Genomic DNA, 10,999 nt, shown 5'->3' with positions numbered 1-10,999 from the left:
CTCATTAGTGAAAGCAAGAGTAGCAAAGTGTGCATCCACCCTTCTCATTAGGCTTGTCATGGTCAAGTGAGAGTTTGTGCTTGTTACTCTTGGTGATCGCCATCACCTAGACGGCTTAGTGGTGATTGGGAGTTTGGTGATCATCCGGTGGAGCTTGTGGATGACGCAACTCAAGTTGTGAGTGGTTGTGGGTGATTCACTGCGATGGAGTGTCAAAGAATAAACCCATAGAGAGCACTTGATCCTTGCGTGGATCAAGGGGGGGGCTACACCCTTGCATGGGTGCTCCAACGAGGACTAGTGGGGAGTGGAGACTCTCTGATACCTCGCTAAAACATCAGCACTTTCCTCCTTCTTTCTTTACTTTAAGCATTTACTTTGAGCAATTCAATTCTTGTCTTTACATTCATAGAATTGCCATGCTAGAGTAGGATTGGAACTTAGGTTGCAAAACTTTTGTGCGGTAGAACATTAGAAACACTTTTTAGGCACAAGGGGTGAAGTGGGCTAAGTGTAGGTTTTAATTATTGCAAAGAATTTTAGAATTAGCCCAATTCACCCCCCCCCCCCTCTTGGGCATCTAGATCCTTTCAGCCGCTGCCTCCTTGCCTTTCCCTTCCTTTGGCTTGGTGGCTTGCCGTAGGAAGCGCTTAAGGAGCTCACAGTCCTTGTAGAGGTGTTTGACGGGATAGGCATGGTTGGTGCATGGACTCTCCATGAGCTTATCGAAGTGGTCGGGCTAGCCCTGCTGGGGCTGCTTGCCCGCTCAGTCAGCCACAATGACCAAAGCTAGGTTGGTCGGTCAGCCCTAATCCTTCTTGTTCTTCTTGCCCTTTTGTGTGGAGGGGCACTCGCCTTGGTCCTTGTGCTTGGCCTTGCCCCTGTCCCGACCACTGCTAAAGACCACCCTGACCACCTCCTCACTGGAGGCATGGTTCATGGCGATGTTGAGTAGGTCATGGGTGGTACAGGGCTTCACACAGCCGAGCTTGTGGATCAAAGGACTCGTAGGTTGTCCCAGAGAGGAATGCACTAATGACGTCCACGTTGACGACATCAGGAAGGGAGTGCACTGCTTTGAGAACCTATAGATGTAATCCTGTAGGAACTCATTGGGCTCCTGCTGGTAGCTCTTGAGGTCCCAGGAATTCCTCGGATGGACATATGTCCCCTAAAAATTTTTTACGAAGACCCTCTTGAGATCTGCCTAGTCACAGATGATGTCGGATGGAAGGAATTTGAGCCATGCTCAAACATGCTCCCCCACGTAGATGGGGAGGTACTGGATGATGAAGTAGTCATCATCCACTCCTCTGGCTTGTTAGGCGAGCCGGAAGTCTTCGAGCCATATACCGGGTTCATCTCCCCGGTGTACCTGGCGAGGTTGGTGGGCGGTCAGAAGCGCTATGGGAACAGTGCTTTCTAGATGTGATGACCAAAGGCCCATGGCCTCGGGCCATCCGGGCTAGGGCTTCGATCGTTTAGTCGGCCACCATGCCTAGGGTGCGTGTCCTCGCACTCCTCGATGGGCTAGGGCCCGTGCCGCCTGCTCTCGCCACCATTTGATGGGCGTTATCATCTTGCCTGGCATGGTGTCGATTGTTGATGATGTTGCGAGCGTCATGATTCGGCCCGAGCCGTTCGCGCACAGGTGGTTGGTGTGGAGCAGGCGCCGGGTTGGGCTACAGTGCAGTCGCGGCTTCCTACTCCACGCCCGGCAACTGCTGCGGTGAGTGGACGGAGCGATTCGACTGGTGCGGCCCTAGTCCCTTAGTTGGGCAAGAGGCCACGAGCCAGTGTCGTGACGCGGAGCTCTCCGCCTGCTGAATGGCAGCGGTATCCACCAGCGCCCAGAGGTTCTGGTGGATTGCCTGTTCCTGGGGGTCGGTAGGCTCAGGAAGGCCGCGCAGAAGCATCACCGTAGCAGTGATGTTCTGGCCAGCCCAAGCAAACTAAAGGGGTCATCCCCTTCGTCTGGTATGTTACGCTGGTCCTGACAAGCATGACCTCGAGTGCCGCTTGCTGGGTTATGCACATGTGGCACAGCGTGATGCGCCGAGCGCTCCGGCGCAAGCAGCGGCTGGCTTTGTCACCTTTGCTGTAACTCCTCGCTGTGCTGCTGCGCATGCGCTAGGGCCTACGCACGGGGGTCCGAAGGGTGTGAGTCTGTAGAGACTCTACTACCTCCGGTGGCTGTCTCAGGGCGTCTGCCATAGCGCACTCCCGAGACAGAGGGTGGCCAGATACCATGATGTCACCGATGCTGGAGCCATCACTTTCAACCTCATCATCGACGAGGTCATGGAAGGAGGTGGGAGCATAGCCCGTCGTCCCCATGAACTTGGACGTGAGATGGGGCGGCGTCAGCATCCTTCGGAGTCCCTACGCGCACGCATCCACGAGGGACGCGAAGCCATAGGGGAGCCGATCGCATAGCGGTCGTGGTGGGGACAATGGGATCCCTCCAGAGAGCCGACGGAAGGTGTTAAATAGTGAGTAAAGAACAATATGTACATCACTCATCGTGGGGTTTGAGCCCAGCATGGGCTCGAGGCGAAGTGCGGGTGTCTCGACATTGAGGTCGTCGAGTGGCCCGTTGCAGTCGGTGGAGGGCGCTCCTCCTCCAGTGGGCGTCGGGACAACCGCCTCTTCTCGCGGAGGCGAAGTACGCCGAGCTGGCCAGCGACAAAGTCTAGACTCCTGAAGAGGAAGGTCTGGAGTGGCACGAAGATAGGAGGAGCCCACATCCCAGCAAGTGGGAGCGGGGAAACTCCAGCGAGCCAAAGCAAATCATATCGCTCGAGCCCGCCATGCCGAAGATGGTGGAAAGGTGGGCCATCCGATGAACAAAGATGTGAACACACAACGTCCTCCCCACGGACGGCGCCAACTGTCGGTGCGAAAAGTGACCAACAAGTAAATATTTGTAGTTTTATTGTGCGTTATGATCGGATGTGGCCTAGCACTCAATGGCACATGATTTATACTGGTTCAGGCAACAGGACCTATGTCCAGTTGAGGTCAATCGGTGACTTTATTCCTGAGCCTAGGTGCTCGAAGTTTGCTGTGTGGTTACAAACGAGTAAGGAATGAGAAAGGGGGTGTTAGAGGCCCGGTCGGACTCTGAACCGAGTGGAAGAGAGTGACGGATGCTCAAACATGCGCTAAGTATTGAAACGTATGCTCTGTGTGTCTGAGCTTATCAGCTGTTGAGAGCGTGTAGACTGTGTAGCTGTCGAGTCCTAGAGTTATTGAGCTGTCGAGTCGACCAGTCTTCGGGGGGCTTTTAGGAGAGAGCTCATCCCCTTTTATAGTTGAAGGAGATGGCCTTACAAGTCAGAAAAGAGAGAGAGAGAGTGTGTGTATACGTGTGCTGCCTAGTCTTGTTGCCCACACCATCAGGTACGGGATGGTCGTCGGTGCCCACAATACTGTTTATATTCAGACACATCTGGCAGGCTCTACCATGTTCGCCTGGCATGCCCCGATGGCACCGTCCTGTAGGTGCGCAGGGCATGGTAGGGTACAGTCCTCGGTATTGCGGTTGACTTGAGCGCCTCACCTTATCTGCTCCGCCTGCTCCCCGGGCCCACACCGAGTGGGCGTCCCCGGTCAGTCGTTCCCAGTCAGTCTCGACTGTGTCGGTCGGGAAAGAGCAACGAGCAGAGGTCCGGCATATCCTCGGTCGGAGAAGGGGGTCAGAGTCGGACTGCGGTCCCACCTTGGCCAGGCCTTCCGGTCAGGGACCATATCATTGTCTTAGCCTGTCATTATGTATCTAGGCCGGTCCAGGCGCGTGTTGTCATTGCGCCGCCTACTGGGCTGGGTTTTGCAGGAAAGCGGGTCCATTGGGGACCTTGGGTTTATGAACCCGACACTAAGACTAACTTATTGAATGTAAATGATGTATATAAATACGTAGTCCAACTCATCTATACATCTAATAAGCACAAAAAAAACTTCAAATTACACACCTCAAAGCAAGTTTACTAACAACACACCAACCCATATTGTTGTCTAAACCAGTGCAGTGGAACCCTAATGCACTGCCAACCAAAACCAATCACAAAACAAACACAAAAGTCCAACAACTACAACATGAACCATAATATAATTTACACGAGATTAGCCAAAGCAACTTTCATTAAACCAAAAGAAAACCAGTATTGCACACAACAGTAACCAGAGCAGTATAAAAACATCAACTAAACAAAAAAACAATAGAGGTGAGGGAGTCATACCTCATGCACGGGACCGATCAAACCTGAAATGCAAATGCAAACTTGATCAAAGACAAATAGAGGATGGGAGGAAGAGAAGAGAAAGAACACAACAACGTGAGCTCACCTTGAGGTCGCCCAGACTGAAGAGAGACAGAAGAGAGGGAGGAAAAAGCAGGTGGGTCGGGGCCTTTATATGGGCCTGTCGCGCCAGCCCACGCTACGTCATGCCAGCTCCGGTCAACCATCGACGCCAGCGTGGCTCCCCTATGTCGTGCCACTGTATGTGACGTGACAGTGTGGTACTGTTGCGCCAAACTTCTTTTTTGGGATTAGTATTAAAATATTGATTAAAAAAATCCCAAAATTCCAACCAACGGCATGGACATCGAAGATGAAATTGGTTGATCCTCCACAGCCTCCTTCTGCATGTGTATGCTGCTGCTCTGCAGAGCTGATCAATTGGTCGGAAATGGTACAGAGTTGATGACCCAGTTAAGCTTTCAGTTGTTTCTCGAGGTGTGCATTCAGCAGAAACGCGCTGCAGTTCACGACGTTTTTTTACAAATGTATGATGTATCGCCCGGAGAAAACAGAGTTTAACAAAAGAACAGGTTGGGAAGCATCCGAACTTAACATGTATGGGATTTTACTTTAACAGAGCTTCATGATTCATAAACTCATACAACATCACAACAGTCGACAGATATACAGTACATACAACAAGTAATGGTCCATAGTGATAACATCTATCCATACGCCGCTCTTATTGGGCGCATATTTACACAAGCGGAAGTATCCAAGCAGACATTAAGGTACTACAACAGCTAGGCGCCATAATCGGCTAATCGCAGTAGGCTTTTATCAAAGGGAAAAAAAAACAAAGGTGAGCCTTACGATGTCCTGGGGCAGTGGGATCTCATCACATGCTTATTGCTGTGACAACTTCAGGGTGGTAGTGAAGCATCTCCTGCCACATCATTTCCCTGATAATCTCTGAGCTGATATTTTCATCTATGTCGAGATCGATGGGCACTTGGGCTGGGGGATTTGCACTTGGATCATACAGAGGGGACATGTAAGGGTGCTCGAGAGCCTCGGTGACACTAATCCTTTTGGTGGGGTCGAAGATGAGCATCTTCTGCAATAGATCAATGGCAAGAGGGTGTGCATGTGGGTACATACCTTGCAAGGGGAACACCAGGAGTGTAGGGGAGGGACTTAATGTATCTCCGAGCTTTTGGGTTGTCGATGAACTCTAAGTCAGCCTCACTCATGGTGCCGAGAACGTTCACTATGAGCTTGAGCTGATTTAGGCATTCAGTTCCTGGAAATATTGGCTTGCGGCCAAGGAGCTCAGCAAAGATGCACCCAACAGACCAAACGTCTATGGATGTTCCATAGTTGTCACAGCAGAGGAGCAGCTCAGGAGCTCTGTACCAGCGGGTGACGACATATTCAGTCATAAACTGGCCTTTACTACTGTTTGTGCGTGCAAGGCCAAAATCACATATCTTCAGATCACAGTTTGCATTCACCAGCAGGTTTCCAGGTTTTAGGTCTCTGTGGAGTATTTCTGCTGAATGGAGATATTTCAGTCCTCGGAGCAACTACAATGAAGAAAAAGAGCAGTGCATCAGATTATTAGCGACGACGTTAGATAGCAAATATCAAGATGGAATGACAAAAAAAATACAAAGGTTCTCGAAATTAAAATGAAGCTAGACTGCAGAAAGTTAGGTTGAATAAGAAATTCATCAACCTGGTCCTTACTTCATGTTGTGGATAAGCTCTACTTTTCATAGTTTCATGCAGAACTTATTAACTACTGGATAGATTCTTAAGCCCTATGCAGAACTACTTAGTAACTATTGGATGGACTCTTTGTAAATATGCAAGCTGGCTGAAAGAACTGCTAGCTTTACCAGATGATCCCATTTTTCAATAAAAGCTGTTGTTTTGTTTGGAACAGGAAGTCTGATCAAATAAGGTGCAAGTTGTCTTACTCAACATATCATTTGGAGTGGGAGATCTGGCTCGAGCAAGTCAGTAAAATAAGCTGTAATATGTAAACATCTAAAGGGAGGGTGTTAAGCTGCATAAAGCATGTGGGCAATAATATATAATTGTATATTTGATAAGCCAATGAGAGATTGACTGAGATTTGTCTGCATGTGACAACATAAGCAGATAAAATCAAACTTGAGAATTTCAAAACTTGTCAAAGAGGAAACATGGTGACAGTTACTAACATGTGCAACATGCTCGACTGCTTGCTGATTTGGACTTGGAAAAAAAAAAAGAGGGTGCATATCAGATTTCGACTATTCTATGGACAAAAATATAACCCGCAAAGTAGGATTCTCCTTTTAAGCCCGAAAGAAATAGAAAGGCTTAAATAGCCCCAGAGCATTAAATTCGAAGTTGTCTATATATTTAAAGAGTAATCTGTGCTTCAGAAGAGAAAATAACTGGCCAATAAATGAAGTGCAAGGATTTTTGTGAAACTAACCAGAATATCACTAAAGATTATGCAACTATTTCATACTGCCCTTCGTATTCTATCGGGATCTCATGATTTAATAATATTCTTTGTGAACAAGTATTATTTATAACAATTTTGTGTGAAAACCTTACAAAAAATATTTTCAGAAGACACAAATGCAACAAGGCCTAGATTGATTTTGATATTATGACAAAATTGACACCCAGACTGGATCATCAGTCCAACAAAATCAACTTCAAATTAGTACCACTGCTAATAATACTCCTTCCCTGCAATGTTAGTACAGTGTGCACCACACAACAACACTTATTTAGGTAACTAATAGCTAAAGAGCATTACAACACACATAATCTCAGTTTATTTGTTGAACAACACAGATATGAAAGAGCGAATTCAGAATAGAGAAGACTGATCCAAGTATTACCTGAAAAAGAAAATACTGGCAGTGGTCATTGGAAAGGCCCTGAGGCGATTTGATTATCTGGTGCAAATCAGTATCCATGAGTTCGTAGACCAAGTACACGTCCTTAAAACTCCTCCTGTGTATTGGCATCATTATGTCCTTCAAAGCAATGACATTCTCATGGCGGAGATGGCGAAGGAGTTTCAGCTCCCGTAAGGTCCGTAGTGCATCCACACGGTTGTCGAAAACATTGTGTATCTTCTTTATTGCTACTTTCTCATTTGTCTCACGATTGATGGATGAACACACTATCCCATAAGCTCCTCGCCCAATGGGCTTGATCGGCACATATTTAGTGTCTATCTCGAATAAGGTCTGCCACATAGTGTAGTAATGCTTTCCTTGGCTCCCAATTCCATTCGGAGGATCCACCATCATCGCCATTTTCTAGTAAGGAAACGAAAGAAAATAATTTAGTATATAAGCGATGATTAAAAGAGAAAAGTTACAAGAATTACAAATGCAGAAGACCAAAGAACTTGTATAATTGAAGTCAAAGACCAGATATATAGTCATATACCAGTGCGGTCACAGTTATCTAGAGTGCCCACAAACTACAAGTCAGCAGCAACAGCTATGCTACAATGTGGTGAACTGACATGCTCTAGACTGAAGCTTCTCAGTTGAGACTTGAGAGCACATCCACCTCATGGGCACGCCAAATAATATGTCCTCATTTTTTATTCTGAATGAACATTAAGCTTATACTCTAGCCTAGTGAGAATATTTAGGACCTAAACCAATATTGCAGTGTGTACCATAAAGCTATGATGCCCATAACATCATAATCAGATCCTGAAGTTGGTACCACCAATGAATTAAACATAATTGATCAAACGAACAACATGCAATCAAACATAATTGCAGTGTTTACCAAAAGGTTGCACATCGTTTCAGAGAAGAAGCACAGCAGACAAATGGAAGGAGGCACAATGCAAGGCAGATGTAGCAGTAAGTACGAAATGCAAATACATAACGTGCTTGGTGAACAACACTATCGTTTCGACAACCAAGCACATATTCAATGCTAGGTCAACCCACCTTGGCAACTCCGCCTCTCCCTCTATGAAGTAGCTCTCACCACACAACCATTCCGGTTGGTACCCCTCGGTCGTTAGTCGGTTGCTACCGTTAATCACCCAACTCACCTCCACCACCATTCAATGCTATAGAATATCCTCTGCGCTACAATCACAAGCTAACTTCCTAATCCCAAGCATGCAATTAACCTTAACCCATATGGGGCAACCCGCAACCACGAAGACGAATTTTTTTTTTTTCGCGACCATGCTTTGCATGTATATCGTTAAGAAGGAAAAGGAGTTGTTACATAGGTAAACGTCGGTTGGCCTAGAATGCGAGCGGCACACTACGGCCGAACAAAGTTAACCCTGCAACAGAATAGCGGTGGCGCTAACTTAGTATTACATAAGAACAAATTTTGCGACTTTTCCGACTAGTGAAGATCAACCAAAGTCCCTGGACGCCCACAGCGCGGCTAGGTGGCCGTACCCCGACTGAGACCAACGATCCACCTCCTCCTCAATCACGGTAGCAACATCGACGGGCGAGCGGCCAGCCCCATGGAAAACCCTCTGGTTACGTTCCTTCCAAAGACACCAAGCTCCAAGGATGATGAGGGAGTCGAAGCCTTTGTGCTTCGCCGTTTCGAGCTGCATTCGGTGCAGCAGCCACCAGTCGAGGAAGGCGACCCCATGCGATGGCGCAAGGTTGGCGAGGCCGATGGGAGCCAACACCCTGAACCACACCTCCCGGGCGAACACACATTCACCAGTGAGATGCCGTGCCGTCTCCTGCACGAAGACGAATAAAACACGAGCAACTAAGCACAGAACCAGCAGATCGATCACGGAGACCGACCAGCCGAACCGGTCATCCCATCACATTCCCTGATCATGGCCGACGCGGGTAAGACGGAATCCCACCATGAATCCGTGAGCAGAGTTCCAGATAGATGGTCGGTCCCAAATCAGCCAAATCACACTAAGCTGCGCATGCAGGCGCGAATTCCGAGCTCGAAATTAGAGCCCGGGCGACCCAGATCAAGGGCACGAAATGACGCCCCCAGCTATCGGGAAGCGAGATCGGTCGAGTCCGGACACGAACGGACGGTCGTCGGAGCGCAGACCAAACCAACACAGACAGACAGAAAGGAACGAAGGAGAAAGCGCGGAAGATTTCACTCACACGAGAGGAGGGGAGAGGACGGCGCGCCTGGCAAAGTGGGTGGGTGGAGCAGCTAGCTAGGGTCAGAGCTGCAGCGCCATGCGCGCGGCCGAATCCCTCGCCTCCGGTCCGCTCCAACCGCGGGAGGGGAGGAAGAGGAGGAAGAGGGAGGGGAGGGAAGGGAGGAGTCCCGCGCTGCGAGGAGGATGGGGGAGAGGGAAGGCGAGGAATATTCTGACCTGCTGACTGACGGATCATGGTCGCATCGCATCGCATCGCGGGTGGGAGCCGTCGATGCGCCGCTGCCGGGCGCCGCGGGGCCGTCGGATGCGGGCGCTACGTCGCGCGCGCCCGAGACCGACACGGAAGTCGGGGAGATCGGGAAGGAAGGCCGATTTTTTTTTATTTTTAGCCCTTTTTTAAAAAAAATCACAAATATATCCCTGGAGATATGATTTTAAAATCTTAACACTTAGCTCAGCACCATCTTTGATGGCGCCGAGCTTACATATCTCGGCGCCACCGTTGCTGTCGCCGAGGTCTTGTCGCAGACGTGGCGCTGACATGACAATCAGCTCGGCGCCGTAGATCCTGGCGCCGAGTTTGACGTCGTGGTCTCTGGTGCCAAGCCCTGTATTACGTATGGGCCCTCCCTTCCTTTCTCTCTTCCTCTCTCTCTATAACGCTCCCTGAACCTCCGCCGCCCGGCCGCGCCACCGTGCCCGGCCATGCCACCGCCTGCGCCGTCTCACCGCGAGGAGCGCCGGCCATCCCACGCCCGCCACGCGCCGCCCCTCCCGGTTCGCGCCGCCTCGTCCATCCTGGCTCGCGAGGTCCGCTGCGCGCATAGGCGATCCCTCCGGTGACCCCGGTCGCGACACGGCTTCGGCTCCCAGCGCGCCGCGACCTCGCTGTCGATCCCGTCCTCCACGTTCGCGTCGCATCGTTGCATTAACTTGGACATGTAAATTTTTTAATATGCAATGTAGATACTTAGTTAGCTTGAATTATAGCGCTACTTAGATTATTTGATAGTTTCTAGTAAATATCATGATGTAGGTAGTTGATTTAGTTAGTGAGATAGATATAGTTAGATAGCTAGTGACATAGGTACATAAATATAGTTATTAGATAGCTAGTTAATTTTGTTAGTGAGATAAATATAGTTAGATACATAGACATAGTTATTTAGGGTGTAGTTGGTTAGTATCTATTAGAGATGTACTATATAACAACTACTTTGGACTAAACGAATTGTATTTTAATTTTTATTTGAACTACTAGATGAACAATCTAGTGAGCATATATTATGGAGACACTATGAAAAGAGAGCGCTCTCGGTCATAATGGTAGGGGTAAGACTAAGAGACAGTGAGGGTTTGTGGTAGATGTTAGTATGTACTATTATGGATTTTGTGATCACTTTTCTATAACTATTTGGGACTGTATGGATATTGTGGACTATTTGGACTATGCAGGACATGTTATGTTGATTGTGATGTTCGTTGTGGTTGCATTGTGCTCTTTAGACGATTAAATGTTTGGATTATATAATGATGTCTCTAGTTTGTAACTGTGGATGCTCCTGAAACAAGGGAAACTCTTGCGAATTTTTTCATGAAT

The 10,999-nt window shown here is 48.5% G+C and overlaps 1 pseudogene; it reads right to left on the bottom strand.

The window, feature by feature from the left end:
- Positions 1-4,840: 4,840 nt before the first annotated feature.
- LOC136475695 (mitogen-activated protein kinase 3-like) lies at positions 4,841-9,598 on the bottom strand (annotated as a pseudogene).
- Between the last annotated feature and the right edge of the window lie 1,401 nt (positions 9,599-10,999).

The sequence above is a fragment of the Miscanthus floridulus genome, chromosome 8 (genome assembly GCF_019320115.1).
Source record: "Miscanthus floridulus cultivar M001 chromosome 8, ASM1932011v1, whole genome shotgun sequence".
Taxonomy (NCBI): Eukaryota; Viridiplantae; Streptophyta; class Magnoliopsida; order Poales; family Poaceae; genus Miscanthus; species Miscanthus floridulus.
The sequence above is the reverse complement of the archived record's forward strand: the minus strand, read 5'-3'. Positions and strand labels throughout refer to the sequence as shown.